The 25,560-nt window shown below is 44.0% G+C and overlaps 1 protein-coding gene across 3 annotated transcripts in view; it reads left to right on the forward strand.

Moving 5' to 3' along the window:
* Positions 1-1,714: 1,714 nt before the first annotated feature.
* Znf462 (zinc finger protein 462) overlaps positions 1,715-25,560 on the forward strand; it is a 144,327-nt gene continuing 120,481 nt past the window's right edge. The window contains exon 1 of one of the 3 annotated variants that reach the window (XM_048338554.1): positions 1,715-1,838. The gene's annotated coding sequence lies outside the window, so the exon portion shown is untranslated. Of the gene's footprint in view, positions 1,839-2,800; positions 5,152-25,560 lie in introns of those variants that run through there. The other 2 variants (XM_048338545.1, XM_048338564.1) reach the window with 2 other exon arrangements.

Below are 25,560 nucleotides of genomic sequence, written 5' to 3' on the forward strand. Positions count from 1 at the left end.
TTTTCAGAAAGCTTTTGTGAAGTCTGAGTAGCTCCCAATAAGAGTAAAATTTTCAAAAATTACAAACAAATAATCTGTTGCAAAACCACAATCTCAAATAGTTAGAAAAAAACAACACACACACACCCCAAACAAAACTATATTGAATTTTTAAAAAAAGATCTTTTTTTTATAGCCAGGGAAATGCCAGCAAGAGGTGTGTTCACAATATGATTAAATGTTTAAGGATGGAATAATTAAGATTTTTCAAAAAGTCATAATCTCTGTTTACCTACTCTTTGTTGTGTTAAAATCATCAGCTTGAACAATTTTCCAGCTGGAATTTAGAAAGTGGAGCTACCAACAGCATTATTATTCTTTCTTTTTGGTATAGTTTCCAGGAAGCTGGAGATGTTTCTCAACGTTTCCTTTTTCATGTGATAGAATAAAGTGTAAATATTGAAACAATGACTTCAGAATAGCTATCCACTCTTGTTCCAGTGGAAATTTTACTTTTTCATGTAAACTTTGGACCAACTCTTCACCCCCGCCCCCCATGAGTTTTCCTGAAGGTTTGGTTAAAGCCTTTTCCTCTTCCATAGACACTTTCCTTAACACATTTAGATGCCTTCTTTTTCTAAGGCTTCAACAACTGAAAGAATGTAGGGACTATGCTCATACCACTACTGTGGCATAGCCTGGGTTACTCTGGTGATAACGAATTTTATTATTTCCTGGACAAAAATGGCCAGATTTATTATTCTATCCGTGCTCATAAAGTCACACTTTTGATGAGCCATAATTTCTTCTTTATGAAGACTCTGTATGCCAGTCACCCATGATAAGGGAGAAGAAGAGTCCAGATTTTCAATCACATTCGTATTCCTTGGAATATCAATAAAGAGATTCCATAGGGTAGGGGAGGGAGGGGAGAGCAATGACTTAGGGTACAGTAACAAACCGTACATTTCAGGGAGTCAACATGTCCCTGAGACTTCTTCTCATGGCAGGCTGTGCATCCACCCAGTTTAATTTTTTGAATGTAAACATTAACTCTCCTGATGGAGAACCCATCAACTAGACTTGCATTATCTTTGTGAATGAAACAGCCAGCGGTGTGAACTTCCTCCTACTTATCTAAATGACCTGCTAATGGCAAAGCCTAATTAGGTTATTTAAGTGCCAAGTTTATTAAGGTGTTCACTAAAACCCTCACCACAGTTTGGTCATGGCTTTCATGCACCCAAACTGTTTTCCTTATTATTTGAGAAATTGTCCCATAAAACCCAATCACTCAAAACAAAAACAAAAACAAAAACCAACACAACAACCCACATTTCTCTTAGGCTTAAAGTCTTTCGATTGTTTTAGTTGAGGAAATAAATCCAGGCACTTGGGATTCCTACAAGTCTGGAGGTGAACGCGCCATAGCATCAAAATGGAAATCCTAAGCCTTGCCACTTTGAAAAAGCAAGGCTCTGCCCAGGCGTTTTGCACTAGTTTGCTCTTGGCAACTTTGGGAAGCCTGCGTGCTGCTACCCCAGGAGCACCGGGGCTCACCCTCGGATGCTCCACTTGGGATGAACCCCAGCTATGGTGCCCGTTCCCCCCATCCACCCACAGCAGAAGGCAGCCAGCCACCAGCTCCCCATCAGCGTCTGGATCTCCACGCTGTCTTTGTCCCTTCTAGACGTGGAAGCTTGGAGAGGAGGTTTGGTTTCCAAGGATTGGAGCGCTGGAAGGGCGGGGCCATCTCCAAGTCCATCTCCCCTTTTTGTCCGCTTCTCCTGGGACGGGAGGGTGGAGCCAGGTCCCCCCGCGGCCGCTTCGGGAGCTCTTGTCTGTCTCGGTCGTTCGAGGTGAGTGGGAAAGGGCGGCAGCCCGTTTAATTGTAGCGCGCAAGGTTAATTTCTTGAGTTCACGGCAGTCGGTCCGCCAAGCGGCTTCCCCGGTCTTTGCCAAGTGGGTTTATGAGGTCGGAGGCGTGTTGGGGCGCGCTCGCGCGCTCCTGAAAGGCTCCTCCCCAGGGCTCATTCCCCGACTGCGAACGCCTTCGCCGCCCCAGGAGCCTTGGCACCCAAGGTTTCCTCTGACCCCGCCGCGTCTTCCTCTGCCTCCACCCTCCGGTGCCCTACGCCGCATCCACACCCCCCCCCCCGCCCGGAGGGGGGAGGCGGGCGGGGGAGGGGAAAGGGCGACCCCCCTCCCCACACACACCTTAGGACTTCCGACCCAAGCCAACCCAGAGGGGGTACCTTCACGTCGAGGAAGATTTAATCGCAGCCTCCAAAACCCAGCGGGTCACAGGAGCTTTCCACCTGAAATGCGATGGTTATTTTTCCCACTACCGAGCTGGACACAAAAAGTCAGCTTTTTTTTTTTCCTCTCTCTCTTTTTAATATTAAAGACAAAGAGGTAAATTGTCAACCCGGGACGCTGGGGACCTGGCGCGCCGGCTCTTGATGCCACGAGGACTTGGGGGGTGAGGAGGAGGGGGGGGGGAGCGGCGGCCGGCGCTCAGACACTCCCGGGGTCCCGCTAGGGAGGAGCTCTGGGCACCAGGACTTCCCCAGGTCCCATCGGGCAACCTGGATGAGGGGAGTCCCGGCGGCTATGCACAAAGCAGAGCAGCCTCCCGGTCCTCCTGTCCTTTCTTCTTTCTTTAACTCCCCTTTTCCTTTCGCTTGGCTCCTTTCTCCCCCTGGTTCTTCTCTCCTCACTTTTTTTTTTTTTTCTCACCCTCTCTTCCCCAACTCCTCTTCCTCCCCCTCCTTTCTCCTCCACCGCCCGCACAGGGTCATTTATTTATTTATTTATTTAATCACCGCACACCCCCCCCCCCACCCCCGGCCATCAACACCCTTTTAGGGCTTCCCGTGCTTTTTCAATGTGAGTAGGAGGAGGAAAGGGCAGGAAGTGTTGACTGGAAGAGGGTGACGATCGTGCGTCAGGGTGAGAGGTTCTGCCCGGGAATATACAATCGGTAGTGGATGGGCCTGGGGAGGGGGGAGGAAGAGGGGCGGGTGAGGGAAAAAATCTTCGGGGGAAAAAAATGAGGATTTTAGATGTGTTTATGAAATCCTACTATCCGGCGTGAACCAACTCTGTGCGCGCCTGCTCTTTCCCTCTGTATTGTACGGATTTAGGGGTGTATCTGTCCAGGCTGTTGGGGAGGGGGATGGTTAGAGAGAGGAGCGAGTATTAGAAGAGGACAATCCCGCCTCGATCATCGACACGGTGCTTTCACCGGATGCGCGCCCCTCAATGCGAAGGAATCCAACAACATCCCCTCCCTACCTCCCCCCAATTCAGACGCGGACAAAAGAAACTTTAATTAAGGTCTGCCCCGCGCGCTGCGTGCCTCTCTCTCCTGAGGCTGTTGATGTCCAACTCGAGGATCTGAGAAATAGAAATGGTAAAACCAGCCCATGCCCTTGAACTTCATTTGCTCCTGATTTGCTGCATTGATTTTTTTGATACTGTAGTCTCCCTCGCTTCCCCCCCCCCCACCCCATGCCTCATCCAATAAAAGCCGTAGGAGACATTTGACCTGGAGAAAGAAACGGGGGGGGGGGCTGGAGGTGGAAACCTACTCTTTTGCAAAAGAGATAGTTCAGAGCGATTTGGGGAAAATTGCACTAAATAAAAATTCAAGGGGTGAACGCTTGATCTTGGCTCTCTTGTCTTCAACACCATGACACCTTATCATTAGGAGCGCTGATTGTTACTTCCCGGGGCTTTAGATGATCAGCCAGAAAGTGCAAACAACGCGGGGCTGGAGGGTGTAAAGTTATTTAAGTAGGCATTTTTCCCCCTTTTTGGTGCGCAGTCAAAACACTTCACACAAGTTAGGAAAAGTGGTGGTTCCGAAGCTTGCAAGGATGGGTTCTTTCCCTACGCCCCCTCCACCTCGCCTCCCGTTCTGCAGCAGAAAAGAAGTAAAACGCAAAAATTAGTCTTTATTTCAGAGGAGACGGCATCCAAATAGGAGCCAGTCATGGACAACTTGAGCTTTTTCACTGGGAGATACTTCGCACGCAGGGAAGGAATTAAAAAGCCCCACGTGGTTGAACAAGGTTTTAAGACTTGCAACCTCTAGTTTCCCATCTAGGTTCTTTACCAAAGATTGGCCTCTAGATGGATGCGCGTGAGGGACCCTCGAGGGCCGGGGCTGGGCGCCTGGGGCTAGGATGATGGTGGGTAGGCTTTGAGCTGCAGGGCAGGGTCTTCAGATTCCTCTACCCGCCCGGGCGATCTGGAGCCTCCAGGACGCAAACGCGCACGTTTCGGTCCCTGCGGCCGCGCTCCTCGCACCGCCTTCCCCGCAAGTCTTTATTCATCTCTTCCCCCCTCCCCTTCTCCTCCTCCTCCTCTGCCTCCTTCTCCTCCTCTTCTTCCTCCTCCTCCACGGCCGCCGCCACCTCCTCTTCTTGCATCTCACTGGCCTGGCTCTTGTGTTGCTCTGAGTGACAAAGACAATGTCCCAGCCTTAACTTTGCAACCACCTTGCCTCCTCCTTCTGGGGTTCAGCGGGGGGGGGGGGGGGGGGGGAGGGAAGGGGGGACAGCAGCCACACAGCCTGAGCATCTCTTCCAGCGTCTCCTTCTGCGCTTCTCCAAGCTCTTAGGATAATTCTTCCCCCCTCCCTTTCCCCCCTTCCCCTAGCCCTTTCCCCCGATCTTTCTTTTCTTTCCCTCCCCTCCTTCCTCTCTCCTGAACGTTGTTGTTATTAGGAAGGCTTCGCGCACCCCCTGGTGCTCCGGCGTTTTGTATGGCAGCAGAAGATTGTCTTCTCTCTTTCTGTCTTGCTTTCTCTCTCTAGTTGCTCATTATTCAGAGAGAGACACAGAGGGAGGGAGAGGAGAGAGAGAGGAGAGCGCGCGAGGAAGAGGGAGGAGAGGAGAGAAGAGCATAGAGAGAGAGGGAGAGAGAGAGAGAGAGAGGGAGAGAGAGAGATATCTCAGGTCATCTGCAGCTGCAGCGAGTCTGAGGAGCCGAGGAAGGCAGGGAAGATGGCGATCCTCCATTGCTGAGACCCGGCAGAAGCACATGAGACTCCCAAACAACTTCCACAACAATAACCCGAGCAGGAAGAGGAGAAAGAGAAAGAGGATCAGGAGGCGGTGGGGCTGGAGAGCCCGAAGCACCTCCCGGCGCCGGGACGCTTCTTCTGTAAGTTCCTGCAATTAAAGCAGCACCTCTGGGTGGTCCGAGTGCTCGGGGGGAGGAGAGCGGAGCGCGGGGCGGCGGAGGCACAAACGCACTCATTCATTCGGGCCAGGAGGGCTGGTGGCGCCGGGAGGAGAGGAAGTCCCCTGGATGGACTGGCTGTTGGGCTGGGGAGAAGCTTAGAGAGGAGAAGCAGGAGGTGGAGGAGGAGGAGGAGGAGGAGGAGGAGGAGGAGGAGGAGGAGGAGGAGGAGGAGGAGGAGGAGGAGGAGGAGGAGGAGGAGGAGGAGGGGGGGAGGAGGGAGAGCAGCAGGGGGGGAGGAGGAGGAGGAGGAAGAGGAGGAGAAGGTGGTGGGGTGGCACTGGAGGTGGCTGTGCTTTTCCTGCTGGCTGCGCCTTCTGCACGGGTGGGGGGGGGCGGCTGGGGAGGGGGTGGGGAGAGCGAGCGCCGGGGCTTAATTAATTTCATGGTAGTTCCATCCCGAGAAGGGGAGGCCAAAAAAAAAAAAAAAAAAAAAAGAAGAAGAAGAAAGAAAGAAAAGAAAAAGAAAAGAAAGAGGAGTGCGAAGAGAGATCTCAGGACGGGGATGCTCGGAGCGAGTGTGGGGACCGGAGTAGGGACGGCGAAGGGGGCGGAGGGCGGGAGGGTTGGAGACCGGAGCCCGAGCCAGGGCGAGCGAGAGAGCGAGCGAGGGTCAGAGGAGGGAGCGCTCCGAGCGGGCGGCCCCGACCTGAGCGGGTTGACCTCTTTCTTTCTCTGTCCCTCTCCTCCCTTGCCCCCCCCTTCTGTCTGCCTGTCCCCCGCCCGATGGCACAGCCGTGCGGATTGGCACCCCCCTCTCTCTCAGGTATTTGCCTCTCTCTCTCTCTCTCTCTCTCTCTCTCTCCGAAGTTGGGATGCGGGGTCAGGATGTGTTGGGGGGGGGGGGGCTGCTGCTGAGGATGTGGGCGAGGAGGAAAGGGGGCGCAGGCCAGGGTTGGGGTGGGGGGCGCGCAGGCGGAGGAGCTGTCTCCACCAGGCTTGGGGGTTCCGAGGCGTCTCGGTGGAGGAGGACAACGGTTTCTGGAGAGGAGAAGCCATTACACACGCCTGGCGCTCCTCTGAGGCTAGGAGAAAGGAAGGCAGGGGCCTGGAGGGGGGCGTCTCACTCCCGGTGTGGTTCCCAGGGGTCTGTCCTCCTTGCGAGGCACGAGGAAAGCCGCAGCCGCCCCTCGCTGGAACAGATCTTCTCTTTCCTTTTTCTTTATCTCCCTGTCCTCCATTTGCAAGCTGTCTGCTTTGGTTCCAGTCCAGACTCCCAAACACAAAGCTCCTTCTCACGTTCATTCTCCAGGCTGTTCACCAGTCCTGAAGGAACCTTCATTTTCTTTTCATTGTAGCTTCTTGACCTACAGGGGAGGAAAGGAGGGAGGCTTGCCTGGAGTTCCTTTCCTATTCCTTCCCAACCCCCCCCCAAAAAAAAGAAAAAAAAAGTTTCATTTTTAAGCACTCGTCTGGGATGGGGAAAGACCAACCAGTTGGAGCTTTCTCCCATAGCTGGGGGACCCGGGGCGGGGGGGGGGGGGGGGGCTGTGTCGGGGTGTCTGTTGTTGGCTGTTTGGTTTGCTTTGGTTTTGTTTCTGGAAGGTTGCTGGCAGGTTTCTTTTCTTAAAATGATTCTTATTTGAGGAAGTGTCCAGTGTTTGGTTGAGAGCTGGGAACTGAGTCAGGTGAAGCTTGTCAGGTTGCAACTCCACCAGAAAATGGAGGAGAGTGGGTTTCCAGGAGACAAAGCTGAGATGAGAAGTGTTTATAAAATTATGAATGTCTCCATTTTGAAGCTCTTGGTGATGGCTGGAGGAGGCGGAGGCGGAGGAGGCTTGCCTGCCTACTCTCTCTCCAGAGGGAGACCTTGTGGTGGCTTCTCACTGGCTATTCATTATGCAGGGAGCTGAGGGCTTTCAAGGGTTCCTCAGATTTTTCTCCCACCCAAGGAGTGCTTTCACAAGTTATTGAGACATTTGTTCCCATTTTAAAGTAAACTTTTGGAATTCTTTTTTTTTTTTTCCCCCTCCCTGCCTCTTTTCCTCTGGAGTGGACCTGAAGGGTTTTCACCTCCTTCAGGGAAGGAAAGGCACAAACCTTATACGTTTCCAATGAGGTCTTCTCACAACTTTAACTCTCCTCAGAGTCACCAAGAAATGCTATTTCCTCACTGTGAACCTGGTGGTGGCTCTAAGCTGAGTTTTGTTTGTTGGTTTGTCTTGTCTTTAAAAATTTTTTTTTCTTTTGAGTTCTGAGGCAGGGTTATCATGTTGGATGCACTGCAAGACTTTATTGTCTTGTTTGGGTTGGTTTCTTTCAAAAAAGCAAGGCAAAGCAAATGTTCCTGCATAGATCTTAAAGAACCCTAAGATTGACTAACACCAGCTTCTCCAGGTTCTCCATTTCCCTTCTGGCTGCTCCATTTCTATGTTAGGCCTTCTTCTAGCTCCTTTGTTTCCCCCTTTCTCTTTCCTTCTGCTATTTTCACCCTGTGTTCTCAAGTGCTGTAAGTCTCCTGCAATATCTTCTTAACAATGTCACTATGGAAGCAAATTATGTCAGTTGAGAAATCCTATGTCTAGGTAGCTTCACCTTTTTAATTGGAAGAATTTATTCATCTTGTAGGAAGACATTTTGTGTGGATGATTTGGGGGGAAAAAAGAAAAGACCCATTCCTAGCCCAGTGTACACACATTATTTTGGAGTTCTTCACAGATCACTTCTAGAGAATGTGGGAAACTGACCTAAGGAAAGAACTAAATTCTGAATGCTTAAGGGATTGATTAAAAAAAAAAAAGCCAACCATGAAGATGTTGCTTTTCCATTAGGTAAGGTAGCCATCTTGAGGATGAGGGAAGATGTTGGAAGAATTTGAGGTAGACTATTGAAGGTAGGAGAGGACTACAGAGTGGAATGGAAACTTGAAGGGAATTCAGAACCAATTAGTATACATTCTAGGGTTGGGGGTTAATTGTACACTGCTTTCAACCAAGTAGGAATACAGGAAAGTACCAGCTTCCAACAGCAGTAAGGAGCACATTGGTGAGCAACCTGCACCAGCCTTTTTCTTGCCTTGTGTTCTCATTATGTATCAGATGTGTATGTGTGTGTGTCTGTGTGTGTGTAAGTTCCTTATGTCTACAGCCTTCCTGTGCATATTAAAGTGGTTTTTTGATTCCAGATGTAATTATATTCTGTTGAGTAGCTGGTAGCAGTGTCACTCAGCAAATGCACAATGCTCTATATGACAACATCACATTTTTCAAGCCAAACAGTTGTGTCATTAATTGAGGGTTATTGTTCTTCTGTGGGGTGTGAAAGGAGAGGGGGAAATACATGGTTCTTTAGCTGATAATTGTCCATGGTCAATGAAGTAAAACTATTTGTACAGATGAAGATGTGTGGTTTTCAGTTCATGTGTATACTCATTTGAAAATATTCTGTTCAGGTTTCTGATCCTTTAGAACCATCTTAGGCTTCTCTGGTACCCAGAATCATCCCTTTTATATTCAATTTTAGTGTGTTACCTTTTGATAAAATTACTTTTGTTCTTAAATGGGATGCTGTCATTGTGTCTCTCTCATATATATATACACCTATATACATATACATGTACACACATAAATATATATGATGCTGCATGCTCATACTTGGAAGTTCAGATGCAGTGGGTAAAGAGTTATTTAGCAAAGTATCATAATTTTGCATCTTGTTAACTATATGCTATGCAAGCATAGACATGTTGATCTTGAAGCAAACTTTCATGATATCCTTTTTATTGCTATTGATAACTGGGCAGGGGATTAATTTATTTCAGTGTGTGGCAGAGTTGGTGGGAGAAGATTTCAGAGTACCAGTCCACCTGTTTGACTCAACTGCTGTCTTTATAACTAAGAGATTTGGTGTCTTCATGGACATTCCTAGTTGAACATTTCTGGTGCTTTTGGAGTCTGAGAATATGTTCTGATTGGTTATCTAAGAAACACACAGTCATGTCTGTTGTACTTCATCAACCTGAGAAATTCCATGATATTTAAAGGCATTGTTTCTTGAATTATTTTAGATCTATACACTTGAGTTAAGTATCTTGGATAAATCATTATCAAAGAAGTTAAAAATGCCACCAAATTCAGCATTCTCAATGGTCAACAAAGCTTAAAGATCCTTTTTCTTTTTGAGATATCAAGTTCATAAGGTTTGCTATGCAAATTTCTGCCAGGTACTAATATAACCCAAGGGAAAAAGAATCATTCTGGAGACATATTTGTGAAATATGTGTACTGCATACAAGAGATTATTTTGAGGTCTTCATGCTTCCTAGAGTTTGCTTTTATAGCAATCTAATTAATACTGGTTTTATATCAATCTAATTCATTGACCATACCCCACTTTCTCCTCTTTGTCCTTGGAGTTGGAAAAAACTTTCAGAGAAAAAAACTCTTTGTCTATTCTCCTAATGAGTCTTCCGGAAGATAGTAAGGAAAAAACAATCCAAGTCTACTAATGGGCTTTAGAGTACTTGTGGTCAGCTTTCCTGAAAGAAAGGAATGGTAAAGTTGCCTTGGAAATGAGTCCTGTTAATGTGTGATGGAATGTAATAGGATCTAGTCTGCCTTGAATTATTTCTTGATGTTGAGAGTTCTTGGTCAAGGTAACCTTAGCCTTTGTGCCCTTTTCAGACTTATAGTTCATTCTATCATGGGCTAGAGAATCAACAGATCCATGTAGAATATTCTAAGTTGATGACTTGGATAGAAATACTATTTCATAATGTTACAGCTATGAATGAAGAACCATACAAATAATGAACTCAGATTGTACAACAGGATGGTTGGTATAAGTAAGTGTCTGGGGAGATTCACCTACTTCTGAAGTTGATGTCTTTGAGAGAAACATTAGCTGGAGTTTGGTGACCAATTAATTGATTATATGAAAATAGGAGATTGTAGATATTGCTAAACAAAAATTCCTCTCCTTGTGTGCTATGCCAAGACATCTGGCAGATGTTATGTTGAGCCCTAAGGAATGGACAGTTTAATTTTAGCTCTAGCAAGGAAATGGGAAGTTCTAGGCTCTTTTAATAGCACAAGACTTAGTTTGGGGAAGGTTGCTTGAAAAAATAAGAAAGAGAGGCATTTAGTGTAGTATGGTGGAATCTGGAGAGTGGATATTAAGGGTTTGGGTAGGGGTTATAAGCAATAGTATTATTTCCCAAGTAGAATATTAAAGTCACTTAAAAATGGACAAACATGTACACTGTGTGAGTTAGGAATTGTAGGTATTTAATACTTATCAGGCAAAACTTCCAATTTAGAAGCTACAATTTTTTATGCATTAGATATGCTTAAGTAGCCTCCCTTCACCCCTTTCTTTTTTAACTGAGAAGGAAATTTGCATAAAGACATGAAGTGACTTGCACAAGGTAAGAAAGTTCAGCTGTCACCAAGCCAGGAGCAAGCACAGCACAGGCCCAGGTCTGCTGACTGCAACCAAGTGCCCTTTCTACTACCCCAACTGCACTTAGTGAAACAGCTGTCTTCCTCTCTGGGGCCCAGAGCTCTCAGAGATACTATAGTCATCACTAGTGGGACAGGAGTAAGGATTTCTAGTTCCTTGAATTTAACGTAGTGGGTACTCAAAGCTGAGCATAGGTGCTTCAGACATAGATCCAGAGATCCAGAGACACAATCTTGTTCATGAGACCTTAGCTACATTGAGTATGTAACTGTGCTTTTTTAAAAAACAAAACTCTCTCTTATTTGTTCCATCATCTTCCAGGGCTTGGAATTCTATTTCAAATAAATGCCCTTCTTTGGAACTTACAAAAGTCCCCACCACAATTGGACTTTGAGGGTCTGTTTTGCAACATGGTACTGATTCAAATTGGCTGCTTTGAAAGATTTTGTTTTGTAATGCTGATGAATGGCTGAGAGGGTGAAACTCCATCTCAAACAATTACTAGTGATTTTCCAGTGTTCCTCATTTTCTTCTAATTGTGTTCTTCATGTATCTACTTGGAGCTCAGTTCTGTCTTTCAGAGCAATGGCTATTGCCTATTTCCTCTAGTATGCATGCAATCATCATTCAAATAACTTTTGATAACACAGATAACATTTAACCATGTAGGATGGGAGCATACATTAGGAAGGGTGACATGCATTTCCATTCCTGTCTCCTCTTGGGTGATCCAAAATCCTTTGATAAGGATGAAGAGTGATGTTTGGAAGTTTCTACATTTTCTAAGCTTCTTCCACACGAATGCATAAATTCTTAACCCAGGAGGCAGTCTGGAGAAGATAGGACTGAATGTGGACTTCTGGCAGAAGCACAGCTAGCACTGTAAACAGTTGAACCTCAGTGTGGCACTCCTCCAAATGAGTTGACTCTCGAAAATAAAATGTTCCAGAAGAACTGGGAGAACAGGAAAGAAGTTAAAACAGCATGGTTTGCATGCCAGTGCTAAAGGGAGAAGAAACAAGACTGGGGTTAGAAAGACGATAATCATTCCTTGAATTGTCTTCAGGATATATAAGCCCCAGGAGACGTTACCAAGTGTAGGAAAGTAGATTTTTTTTTCCCCTATGAATTTAGATTGCAGTTGCAGTTTGCTAGGAAGTCCTTTTGGCATTTTGTCCCCTTGAACTTTGTTGCTGTGTTACTGATAAATGAGCCCGTTGGAAGTGACTTGGAAATACTGTCATAAAATGGGTCTTCATGCTCAGACTTTTTAAGACAAGAAGCATTCCTAAGATCTTCGGATATGTAGCTATACCATGTTGGCTTTTTTTCTCTTCTTTGGAGGAGTAGGGAGGTGAATGTGCTGGTGCTGTCAACTATGAAGTCATTGTCTTTTGCTTCTAGTGAGCAGCTTCCTTGGTATGTTCAAAGCATTCCTTCTTCATGCCTAGCTGGAGACATTTCTTCTTGAGTTATTCTTGGAGGGCAGAGGGTTTTTTTTTTTTTTTTTCTTCATGCCAGGTCATGGGTATTTTGGTATTGATTTCCTGGCTTTCCTGCATTTGCTTGTTCAGTTCACTGTATGTTGCTTCTGGATTTAATAAAATTCTTAAGCTGTGCCTGCCTATATCTCATTCCAACTTCATTCAAAGGACAGAACTAGCTCACTGGGTTGGAGGGAGGGTTGGTAGGTGTTTATTTGTATAAAACAACAACAACAACAAAAACATTTGAAGGTCCTCAGAGCACCTTTCAGAAAGTTCTTTTCTAGCTATGTCAGCAGACTTGTAACCAAGAACCTACAAGCAAAGATAGGGGGGAAAAATACTACCAGAAAGCAATGGATCTTCATGAAAATGTTCTAGAATCAACTTGGTAGGAAATGAAGCTTTTGCCCAAGGTGAGTAAAGCAGAGACTTACTTACCTTTGGCTTCAGAGTGGTAGGAACACAAAAGGAGCTGGAGGCCCAGGCAGGACAACTGTGTCAGAAGTAATTAAGCCCTGGATTTGTGGAGAAGCTTATCCCCTACAGGGCCCAGCTGGAGAAGGCCAAACCTGCTCCCTAAGCCCTTGTCTGGCCAGTTGAACCAGAACACAAGCAAAGGCCATCAAAGTTGGAGTCTTCTCTAACCTATTCAGATGTAAGAAGGGAAAGCCATTATTCTTCAATTTTTCTCCAGTCTGCTGAGTGTTTTTCTCTTGAGCTGGGAAATGCCAGGGAGAAGGGGGGTATGTGGAGGGGAAGTTGGGGAGGGGGGGGTTGAAAGCTGATTTCCTTGGAGGGAACATTCTCCCTATTAGCACTGCACATGTGCCCATCACATTGTACTTATTACTCAGAAAATAATTGTGCAGTGGCACAATGTGGGATACTTGAAAGATGTTTGCTGCACAAAGGTTCCAATACTCACCTGCAGATTAAGAAATAGGTTTCTAAACCATCTCATTTCTGTTGCTAATGAAAAGCTTTGGAAGGCACCTGTGAATTAGAGCTCCAGCTGCTATCGTGGTAGGGGAAGTTAGGCCTTGAAAGGATACATGGATTAGCCCGTCAGAAAAGCAAACAGTAGCATCAGCACAAGTAGAAAATAGACAGGGTTGTTAAGCTAACAGAAAAGTAGGCTAAAGTATTGCTGCGATTATATGGTGGAAATTTGCTGGGAAGGAGATACTGCTTGTATGGGAAAGGGAAACGAAGAGAGGCAGAGGAATAAAGTTGACAAGACCAGATAGAAGAGGTCTGCCCAATGGGAAGAACCTTCCAGAAGAAAGGTATTGCTGCTCTTAAGAAAACAGTAAAGCAAGTAGAAAAAGACCTTGTAATCTGGTACCTATTGCATGTGAAATATGAAGAGCAGTAAGTTCCTGTTGTAAAAAAAGAAACAACAGAATTGACCTTAGAAGACGAGTTATGTGATTTCTGGGTTACACATTTTGGCCTTTTTGACAAAGGATAGATGAAAACTTGAGGGAACTGATTAAGTAGGGGTGGCGGAAATTTTCCTGGAAAAATGAATGTTGTAAAGAATAGAGTGCAGTAGACAATAGCTGCATTATTGATGGGCAGAAAATGTGATCGTCCTCTAAGGTTATCCATAGAGCCTTCTCTTCTATGTTCTGGGTACAAGAATGAATGAGCAACCAAGATATTGCTTACTTCTGAGAGGAAAGGAATGGGTCAGAACCACTACCTGATGGTTTTCAGTTTGGGATTACGGTCATTTGCTTGAGCCAAACATCACTGGAGGCCATTGTAGTGCAGAATGGTTAGACATTCTAACCCACAAATGTCATCAATCACCATTTTTTGTGACCAGTGAATCAGCAGGTAAGCTGGTGGAAATGTAGCTAGAGAGCCTTCTTGTGGGGTACAATTTGAAGGCTGAGGTACAGACTAAAAAGGGACACAGAGACATCAGCATGTAATGATTTAAACAGAAAACATACCACCATACCACCCAGAATATTTTCACTTCTGTGGTTTCCATCTTAAGTAGTCTCTGAAGACTATTAATTAGTATTTAATAGCAGTGACGGGGAAGGGGATGTGTGTGGAGATGGTTTTCTTTGGACTGTCAAGAGTTCAGCTGCAAGAACATCTCTCCTTTCAGCTGCCAGTTGAATGTGGTCTTGATGTTAGGCATGACCAATAGAGAATAAGTATGATTGCTGCATCAAAACATTGTACCAAATCCTATATATTAAATATCACGGGGGCTGGGGATATGGCCTAGCGGCAAGAGTGCCTGCCTCATATACATGAGGCCCTGGGTTCGATTCCCCAGCACCACATATATAGAAAATGGCCAGAAGTGGCGCTGTGGCTCAAGTGGCAGAGTGCTAGCCTTGAGCAAAAAGAAGCCAGGGACAGTGCTCAGGCCCTGAGTCCAAGCCCCAGGACTGGCCAAAAATAAATAAATAAATAAATAAATAAATAAATAAATATCATGATGCAAACTTTCAAAAAATGTTATTTCTTCCTTTGGATTGACCCACAGTTGATGCTAATACTAGGAAATACTTTCTTCAAAACTAGGAACTGTACATATTGTTGAAGAAAACAAGGGTTAGGGAGTACCCAAGTCCACCAGGGAGGAGATCCAGGTATACACACAGAAGATGGCTGCCCATAGCATCCTATCTCTCTGCTGGTGGGTCCTGTGCCCCACCGCCCCACTGCCTTCACCTTGGTTATTACTTTTTTGCTACTAGCTCATGTTCCCGATGTAGATTTCTTTCAGTTGCCAGAATGATACCCTTGGTGCTCTGGAAGGAAAATTAATGATAATATATTGGTTGATATGAGAGATAAAACCAATTGCAATTATGTGACAAGATATCTTTTACAATCTTCTGAGTTATAAAGGAGATGAGGGGGGGCGGGGACAAAAAGTTCATGCAGGAGACACCTCATTTTTAAATCATAGTCAACTAATAAAGTACTTACACATATGAATCTTTAAGAAGCATCTACCTGGGGGCTGGGAACATGGCCTAGTGGCAAGAGTGCTTGCCTCATATACATGAAGCCCTGGGTTTGATTCCTCAGCACCACATATATAGAAAAGGCCAGAGGTGGCGCTGTGGCTCAAGTGGTAGAGTGCTAGCCTTGAGCAAAAAGAAGCCAGGGACAGTGCTCAGGCCCTGAGTCCAAGCCCCAGGACTGGCCAAAAAAAAAAACAAAAAAACAAAGAAGCATCTACCTGTTCAGGCTATGTGATTAGCTTTTTTTTTTTTTCTTTTTGTTTTGTTTTGAGTACAAGTGTTTTATGTTTCTCTTCTTAGAGTCCCTTTTGAAAGACTCTTAGTGTTCTGTGTTCTATGTTCTACAGAACATAGTTGTTCTGTAAGACAAGAAGATATTGGACATTAACTGCCGAGTAGACTCTTCAGCCCCAAAGCAATTAGTGAAGGCTTTACAAAATCTTCACTGTGCTAGCAATCTGGTCGATCCCTAGACATACCTATAACCAAAACTTTTGTAGAAAAACAAGCATATGTCACCAAAAGTGTGGTAGAGTAGAGGACATACTTATTCATTTTTACTTTATCTATGCCACTGTCTTCCAAACTTATGGAAACCATTGGCTTTTGTTCTGTAGTGATAGGATTGAACCCAGGGCCTTTCCCATGCTAGGCACAGAGCTAAATCTCCAGTCCCCCAAACAATCATTTCCTTAGATGAAGAACTCTTATAGGAAAAAGTTTAGAAACAAAATAATGATAGCATTGAGAGTGAAAAATAAACTCACCCAAAGCATATGAATCTGGGCAGAGTTTTGATTTAGAGGACTTTTTGCAGAGACTACACTACCCAGACTACCCTCAGGAACTACTTTGCAGAAAGCAAGGTGAATTGCACTGACATGCCTGTGTGGGTTCAGTGGCCATCAGAGAGGAAGCCTGGGGACCCAGGGAAGTAAACATAGAGTTTAAGTATGCAGGCCTGGCCAAAGATCATCCATTGAAAGGAAAACAAAATCACACTTTTAAAGTTTTCATGGTTATTGTTTTTTTTTAAAGCACAATTTATAGATCACTTAAAGTAGTATTATGTACAAAAGCTGAATTACATCCTTCCACGTGTGCAGAATTTTTCGTCATTCAACCCATCTTTTTTCCTAGCTTGGCCTCTAGATAGTAATTTGATAAAGAGGGGATATGAGAAATAAAGGAGTTTGAAAAGAAATATTGCTGACCTTGAAATTCTTCCCTGCCCTAAGTTGACTCAACCTCCCAAGTAACTCATCCATTCTTTTTCTGACCAGTGGCGGTAGCTTGTTAATAATGAATGAACATCACCCATAGGTCCTGAAATTAGCAAGTGTTAAATGTTATGTGATTATTAGGGGAAAACAAGATAATCTAGTCTGTGGGTTTAATTAGGTTGTGATTGCCCAATTGCTGCTTCATGGTAATTATATTCATAACCCTGTTTCTAGACGTCAACTACAATTATCAAAATTGACCCCAGCACAGGTAAGTGTTAGTGATCTTATTTGGAGCAGCTCAATGAACAGTGAGCACCTGGTTTTCAAGGTGTTTCTGCTTCCCCTCTGCCACCTTCCCATGATCTTTTCCCTGCCTAAGCAGGAAAGTGTGTAGCAAAATTCTTTGCACATACTACATGCCTTATCTTGGTTTCCAGGCATTAAAATATAACTGAAGCATTAACATATTAGGTGAGATCTTGAAGCCAAAAAGAAAAATAATAATCCCACATTGGCTAGATTGGTTTTATATTCTTACCACATGAACTTTTTCTGTAGCTTTAGTATGGTTCATTGGAATAGTTGTTTACATCATCCAGTGAAAAAGAAAATCACTGTGTTGCAAGATGATGACTGTAAAGGAAGAATTTTTCATGTTGTTCCTTTCTGTCCCCCCAATTTAGGAAACTTCTTAGTATATTTTTGTACAAAGTGAACATGTCATTTGCTAGGAATATTGGTTATTGTTTAATCTCACAAAAGGAGTCCATGATTTCTAAGAAATATAAACAATAACTGGGTGTGGCACTGTGGCACTGTGAATCATTGGGCCAGATTGTCATTTGTTAGTCTTCCCCTTTGGATTGGCAGCTTTTATGGGAAATAATGCACTTTAAGTTTGCCCATTGTAGCTGGATTTTAGTGTGGTTAGATCTGACTGAAGAACGACTAGGTACTTGGCCACAGATAGATAGGTAGGTAGGTAGGTAGGAAGGTAGGTAGGTAGATAGACAGATAGATAGATGATAGAGAGATCATACATACATACATACATACATACATACATACATACATACATACATAGAGATGTGTATGTAAGTAACATAGATTCTCACTAGGCACTAGTTTCGTTGCTGTTGAAATATCAGAATTGCAGTTTTCTACTAGGCAGTCATTTCTTGCACTTGCTGGGTGAAAATGCAGTTTGCTGAGCTATAGTCATCTTGAGAAAGTAGTATGTAATTGGACAAAACTGCATGAGTGCAGGTTGAAATTTGTCTCTATCCTTTCCTAGTGTGAGACTTTTATAAGTAAGTCACTTAATCTCTCTGTCTCCATGATTTTCCGTCCAGTAAAATGTGAATGACAATGATGCACCTGTAGCACTGATAAAATTAAATATATATATGTATGCCTATACATATGCATATTATATATATACTGGGTACTGGTGGCTTATGCTTTTAATCCTAGCTACAAAGGAAGCCGAGATCTGAGGAACACAGTTCGATGCCAGCCCAGGCAGGAAAGACTGTAAGACTCATTGCCAATTAGCCAGCAAAAAGCCAGTAGGGGAGCTGGTCTTGAGCACAAAAGCTCAGGGACACAGTAGCTAGGCCCTGATTTCAAGCTACAGGACTGGTACAAATAAATAAATAGAAATAAAGGTATGTATGTGTATGTGTGTGTCCCCTAGTTTGTAATAAATAGGCAGTGAATGTGAATTTCTCCCTTCTTCACTGATGGAAAAACTGAGAGATATTCTCCCAGTAACCTACATTCAGAGTATTAATTGTTTTGTCCTTGAACTCTTATTTATTTAGTTTGAATTCTGCCTGTGTAACTTTGCTGTGTGTGCCTTCACTGGGGAGTAGGGCCTGCCTATAGATGCTGCTCACTGGTGAGCCACTGGTCTGTTTGTGGACCCAGCAGCATTGCAGTCCTCGGTGCCAGTATTCTGTAGGAATTTGTAAACTACCTGAGAACAGTCCCATTTTCTCTTGCAGTGGTACACATATATTGTGACAATGCTGCCCGCTGTCTCTCTATACCTTGCAGAGCTATTCCCTGGAGAGTTGTAGAAGAGCAATTTTTAATAAATGTGATGTTCTTTGGACCTTTTGAAAGACATTATTAGTGTTCCTGTTGTTTGGTATTATTCTGGCAAAAAAAAATGATTTGTCTAGAAAAACAGTACTCATTTCAAGGAAATCGCTGGCTTTGCTGTTTTCTGTAAATCTTGGATGGTTCTTGGTGGCCTCTGTCACATTTGATATCTGAGAACCAGCTTGCGGAGTGCCCCGGAATCTTGCTTAAAGTGTTCTGGTTTTCTCTGTGCAAATGTTTATTTTAACAGTTCATGTCTACTTGGTTTTACTAATGTACTATAATATCAGATGTTTTGTGATCTCAGGGGCTAAATTTAGAATGTCTTAAGGGTAGATAATATTTCAAAACAGAGAGTGTAGAATGGCAGTGGTAAGGCCTAACAAGGACTTACCTTACCTTGTTGGCTTTGGCTAGAGAACATTCATTGGTGGCTTCAATGGTGGCTGTGTGGTGGTAGTGGACATGTTAGTGACAAAGATGAAGAACATTTAAGTGGCTCTTTGGTAAAATTGTGTACCGATTTTTCTCCTGTAAAAGTAAATCTCCCATAAAGGTTTGTCTCTCCCCCGCCCCCCCCCCCCCCACTTTTAACACTTCTTCGGAAATGTCGAGAAAGACTATAGTGTCAGTGGAGTGACATATCTTCTTAATTAATTATAAAACACTGATATTTACCATTTAAAAAGTTATGGCCAGAACGTTTTTGAAGAGAAGAAAGTTGGCCATGTACTTATTTGGTGATCAAAACTCTTAAGATTGTGGTGCATGAGAGATTATTTTAGCCTTAAGTGGACTCAAAGCTGAAGGAATGGAGATACAGCCACAGGCATCAGCAATTTTAATTCAAGATGCTCTCAGTACAGTAAGAAATAGGGGATGGGACAGTAGGAACTGATATCTGAAATATTTAGCATACTTAAAGACTCAGAGCGGAAAGGTTATTCAAGGTCATCTCTACAAGGATTCAGGATTCAGTCCTTTACCTGTTTGCTACCTACCTGACTACTTGGAAAAGCAATTAGCTTTGGAGTAAGAATTAAACTTAACAACTTTGCTCTACAGTTGTGGGTTCAGCTCCTAGTTCTCCTGTTTGTTTTCTTCTCTTCAGAATGGGACTCTGGTGAAGGAAGGCTAAAAGGTATAATATATGTAAAGCACCCAGCACCCTGCCAGGTCCCAATAAGTGGCCACCTCTTGCGGTTCATTTGCAGTGATAAATTAGTGGCCACCCTAGTGCCTCTGGTGCCAGAAGGTTGTTTCTGGCCATTCATCTGATGCCTTGTTAGCAGTTGGGGGATGTTCACAGTGTTGGAAAGAATGGTAATGTGTGGTCCTTACAGGAGTTTTGTAGAAGCTGTTATATTTGAGGAAACTGGTGCCTGTTCATTTATTCATGCATCAAACATTTATTGAGTACCTTTTGAATACCAGACCCATCTGGAGTTTGCCTGACTGTGCTCCAACTCAGGGAATACCGGATCTCTCCCCCTGGAGTTGTGTTTGGCTCTTTGTTTTTGGTAATTGAGGTGATTATGAGGGAGTAGGGTGTCCTTACCCACATTTGAAATAGCCTGGAGTCAGGGAGAATGAAGAAGGGTGGCTTAGGCTGTGGGGGGTGGATTGCTGTTTAGATGCCATTCCTTTCTGTGTCTTTGTGTGTATATATTTACAATGTAATTTGCTAACCATGTAGTCAGTGCTGCTGCGGTTCATAATCTGGCAGATCATTTAAATATTTACTCCAAAATATCTTGTTCTCTGTTGGTGTGAAGTAGAATTTCCAGTTATTTTTAGGTCATTTTCATCTTAGCAACCCTGTTGGAGATGAACCAGACACGCTGTTGTAAACTGTCCCCACATTTGGATAGAATTTAATAAAGTAAAGTTTTAATGGGTTGGTCCCAAGAGACACACAGACCATCTGGTTAGCAGAAGGTTGGGTCAAGTATTGCATGGCTGCTGAGAGGGCCACAGACCAGCCCCTCTACACACTTGGTAATGTGTCCAGTTGCTGAATGCATGAAGCATTGAAATGGAGCTTTCAGGTCTGCCGAGCCAGCAGTTCTGTTACCACCGCTGTGACGCAGGAGATAATTCAGCTGGGCAAACGGCAGCATGGGGGTGGATCTACAGCACAGGATGTGTAATGTCAACATGAAGGATTGGAGCTGGCAGAAGGAAGGGAAGCAGTCATTTCATGCCAGTGCAGGAAGCCTAGAGAGATGCTTTCCACCCCCTTCCTCCTCCTTGTCCTCTTCTGGAGCGCTCACATTATGTGTTAAATGATTACCTTGTGCATGGTCCATGGCAAACCTTCAGCTGATTTTCTGCCTCTTTTGGAACCTGTCAGCAGAAACAGTAAAACCACATTCCACACACATGTGGGGCGGGCAGGGGGAAGAGTTTTGCTGCACAGACTGGGAGGAGGAGAAAGGGCTTCATTAGGCAGGAACATCTTTGTGCTTGAGATGGAATCCCATTGTACGTCCCTTTGTGCTCTGCGTGGAGACCAGCCATCCATTCAAAGGCTGCAATCATCTCTGCACATTGTGCTGCAGCTGTCCTCGCAAGGAGGCTGCAGAACCGTTCCTGTGATTCTGCAGAAGAAGCTTAGCAATTACATAATTGCTATGTAACTGGAGAGAGCCATCAGGACTGTCTAGTTCTCCTGGGAAGAAGGCATCCACAGTTTGAAGGGTAGATTGTTTTCTCCTGGTAAACTTGAGCGCTGATGAGCAAGTAAGTACATCAGGCCATCAGGCTGAAACTGGGTCCTTTCCCTGGCATAAGAATGGAAGAAATTCCCAAGTTCACTTGACTGGACAGTCAATGCACCTCCCATTTGTGTTGACAGTTGCACAAGATTATGTTCTCTATGAAATCAAGGCACAGAGTATTCCAGAGCTTCCCTAGGAGTAGGGCTAACAGTTGTCTGCACACACCAAGAGCTTAATTCTGCTGCCTGCTCAGAACTTTCACAGCTCTGAAATGCTGCTGTCTTTGTGGCATTCATTCCTTCTTTTAGCCACCCCAACACTTGGTTTGCAAAGTTGATGGAATTGGTGAGAAGGGTGCATTACACCAGTGAGAATCCCAAGCTCCATTTTATTTAGCCTATGTAAAACCCATCATCTAAAATTAGCAACATCTCCTGAACACAAGCCATGGTGAACTTGGTGCTGTGTATGTTCAATGACTCTGCGTTTCACCAACTCTGCCTTTCTGGTGGCAGCTTGTGGAGTTGCTAGAATGGAAAGTGGTTGTTGGGATATACTTTTATTAATGGCATACATTGTACCTTTCATAAAACTGTGATCCTCATCTGTATTTCTGTACATACCTGAGAATCTGTTACCAGAATTTCAGTATAAGGGAGTGTTAGGGATGATTGGGGAGGGGGGCATTTTTGGTTCCTTTGTGATTTATTTATTAAGGAGCGAATGCCAGTAGGCAATGTGAGGACTTGGACACCACAATGGATCAGGTCCACGGATTTCCAGTCCTTTCACCTTTAGACCCTTGTTTTCTGTACCTCTGGGGTTGATAGATGCAAATAGCTTGAAGACTTTTGATTCCTATGAAACAATGTTGGCAGGTTTCCAAGGAGCAGCCTGTCTCTGCCCTGATCTGTTATTTTGTAGCAATCTGGAGGGGAACAGGATCACCCATGATGACCTCCCCTGCGTCATTCCAGGCAGGCCTTGGCATGCTCCAGCAGATGAGTAAGGACAGGGCAATTGGCTGGAGGACCCATTGACTTCATCTTGCTTCGTATCTTAAAAACTGGCCTGACCTTGAACTAACCACAGTGTTTGGGCACTCGGAGAACCATCCTTGGAGGGTCTTGGAGATTGTGACACAAGCAGTGTGCAACCATGCAAGGAAGGAACTCTTGACTCCGTCACATGAGGGAGATCTTTGCTATCGGCACTGGTAGCCTGTGAAGACCTTGGCTGGTGGGGGCTATGGAGTGCACTGGAAAGATTGATCAAAGGCCCAGAGAGTAGTTGAATGGCTTTGAGTAGACCAATAAACCCTTAATCCACAATTGCCTTACCATAACAGTTGGGTGGGGAGAGGGAAAGGGGTATCTGCTTTGTAAAATTCTTCTTTCTTTTTGTTGGTCGTGGGGCTTGAACTTAGGTCCTGGGTGCTGTCCCTGAGCTTTTTCAGTCAAAGCTAGCACTATACCACTTTGAGCCACATCACCACTTCCTATAAAATTCTTATGGAGGAATATATGAGATCATGAATATAAATCTCTGGTGTTCAGCCTGGCATATACGTAGTTGTATCAAAATACGAATTCCCTTTCTTCTCATTATTGAGTTTTTATAAAAGGATAGGCAGAGGCCGGGCACTGATAGCTCACACCTGTCATCCTAGTTACTCGGGTAGCTGAGATCTGAGGAGCACAGTTTGAAGTCAGCCTTGGCAGGAAAGTCCATGAGACTCTTATCTCCAGTTAACCACCAAAAAGCCAAAAGTGGAGCTCAAGTGGCAGAGTGCTAGCCTTGAACAGATTAGCTCAGGGACATTGCCCAGGCCCTCAGTTCCAGCCTTAGGACTGGCAAAAACAAACAAACAAAAAAACCCTGAAAACAAAAGTCATAGGCATAAATACTATCTGATCAGTAATGAGGATACCCCTGAGGTTCCCACAAAATGCCTGTGAGGGTCCTCTTTTGGAAGCTTGCCTTGGTGGGATTGATGAACATTTAGCTTCTTTAATTTCTTGACTTTGGAGCTGAACAATATCTTTAATTTTACCCAATGACTTTTTTTGTGTGTGGGTGCATGCAGTCCTGGGGCTTGAACTTAGGGCTTGGGTGCTGTCCCTGAGCCTTTGTGCTCAAGGTTAGTGCTCAGCCACAGCTCCCTTTCTGGTTTTTTTGGTGGTTAATGGAAGATAAGAATCTCGTGGACCTTCTTGTCTAGGTTGGCTTTGAATTGTGGCCCTCAGATCTCAGCCTCCTGAGTAGCTAGGATTATAGGTGTGAGCTGTTAGCGCCCGGCTTACATCGTGACTAAACAACCAGTCTGCTCCTGTATGAAACTCAACTACAAAATCTAGAAAAGGAAATATACAGTACCTTAACCTCTGCAAGTAGTATCTTGAACATTCTTTAATAGATTATGTATTAAGTTCCTTAGATGAGGAGTTGTGTGTGTGTGTGTGTGTGTGTGTGTGCGTGTGTGTGTGTGTGGACTTTTGCTACACAGAGGACTCCTTTAATACACAACTTAGACATTTCCCAGAATAGCATAGCGGTGAGAGATGTAATTATCCAGAATCCAAAAGACTTCACAATTAAAAAAAAAATTATTATTAAAGTGATGTATGGAGGGGTTATAGTTACCTAAATCAGTAAAGAATCCTTTTTGGACAATATCACCCCTTCCAAGATTTCATAATTTTTGTGTGTCCTACAATCCTCTCTTTTCTGCCTTTGAACCCAGTGTGCCATAATTTATGTTGGTGCTCAATGAAGCCTTGATGACTGTTTTCAAAGAAAATTTTAGTTCACATCTAGCCACATAACCTTAGGTGGCTAACCATTTTTTTTTTTTTTTGCCAGTCCTGGGGCTTGAACTCAGGACCTGAGCACTGTCCCTGGCTTCTTTTTGCTCAAGGCTAGCACTCTGCCAACTTGAGCCACAGCGCTACTTCTGGCCTTTTCTATATCTGTGGTGCTGAGGAATTGAACTTAGGGCTTCACGTATACAAGGCAAACGCTCTTGCTACTAAGCCATATTCCCAGGCACCACTTGTTTGTTTTATGTCAGTTACTAAGTAAGACTAGACTAGAAGCTAGAGGAGGCAGGTTTCCAAGTCCCTCTGTGTCCATACCTCTTTCAGTGGTTCTCTACTCAGTGCCTAGAAAAGATGTCTCAGTTGACACATGTGTTTTGAGTCCATTAACCAAACCCAACAAGTTTTAAAGGTCACTTTTTCTCCTAAATCTACCACAATGTGCAGTTACATGTCCCCAAGCATCCTATCTTTGAAGAAGTATAAATAGGAAGGCAGTTCCAGTCTACCTAGGCAAAAAGTGAGATCCTATTCAGCTGTATTTTTTTAACTGTATTTTTTTTCTTTTCTTTTTTGGTACTGGGGATTGAACCCAGGATTTTACGCTTGCTAGGCAAGCACTTTGCCACTGAGCTACATCCCAGCCCTGAGATCCTATTTAGAAATGAAGGAAAATTAAGATGTCTGAGAATAAGGTTTAAGTGGTAAAACACCTGCCTAGCAAGCAAGAAATCCATGAATTCTGACCCCAATGACTGCCAACAAAGGAGGATATTCTTAGGAAAGGATCACAAGGACTCAATGGCTATGTGCATGTTGTCATATAAAATGGTGTTTAGTGAGATAAACTCCAAGGAATGGAAACAATAAGTTTATTATTCTACTTTTTGTGGGTTGTTTTTTTGTTGTTGTTGCTGTTTTTTTATTTCTTTACCTTTTGTCTTATATGTAAGTTTATCTGATTTGGAGAGGGGGAAGGGATACACAGAAATAGTGGACAAAAGGTGAACTAAGTTAGCAGTGATACACACTAGACAGTGTTGAAAATGAACTATGCAATTTGAAGGGCAGGGTCAGGAGGGAAAAAACTGGGAGAAAATGAGGGAAGAGGTGACACTGTTCAAAAAGAAATGTAGTCAATACTCACGTAACTGTAACCCCTGTGTACATCACATTTACAATAAAAAATTTTTTTAAATACATGAACCACAATTCCTGAGACAAAAAAAAGAGTCTCCACTTCTTTTGAACAATGATCAATATTTCAGACAATACTAGACTGTAAGTAAAGATTTGGTCCTCATTTTTTGTTATTTCACTACTAGGATATGAACTCAGGGCCTCATACTTGCTCAGCTAGCACTTTTATCATGTGAGGCAAACCTGCAGCCTGCTTTTCGTTGTTGGTTATTTTTGGATGAAGTCTAGCAGACTTTTCTGCTTGGGCTGACTCTGAATTGTAGTCCTTCTGAGTAGGTAGGAGTGAGCCACTGGCCTCAGCCTTTGACATTATTCTAATTTAAAGATGAAAGTTAATATAATTTTTCATCAAAGGAAAACTGCTTACCTCTACTAAT

The sequence above is a fragment of the Perognathus longimembris genome, chromosome 1 (assembly GCF_023159225.1).
Source record: "Perognathus longimembris pacificus isolate PPM17 chromosome 1, ASM2315922v1, whole genome shotgun sequence".
In the NCBI taxonomy this organism is placed as follows: Eukaryota; Metazoa; Chordata; class Mammalia; order Rodentia; family Heteromyidae; genus Perognathus; species Perognathus longimembris.